We start from the raw sequence: 280 nt of genomic DNA on the forward strand, positions 1-280 counted from the left end.
AAAAACCGCAGGAACTAAGTTTACCACCTAATAATACTGCACATGCCACTATAATAGCTGTACAGCACACTAATTTTGTGCTAAGTTTATCCTCTGGATAAACAAGGAAATCGTCGTTTCCATACGCCATATGTTCGTTCTACAATTTGCCTGGTTCTTCTATGAATGGCGTTATAACTAAAATAATATTTAATACATATTTAACATAATAGAATAACATTTTATAATTGTAGATTCAATATGCTCACACAATTATATATATTTAATATCAAAAGAAATA

This window comes from Odontomachus brunneus, unplaced genomic scaffold (genome assembly GCF_010583005.1).
Source record: "Odontomachus brunneus isolate Ranch 3 - 2012 unplaced genomic scaffold, Obru_v1 Obru_scaffold_192, whole genome shotgun sequence".
Taxonomy (NCBI): domain Eukaryota; kingdom Metazoa; phylum Arthropoda; class Insecta; order Hymenoptera; family Formicidae; genus Odontomachus; species Odontomachus brunneus.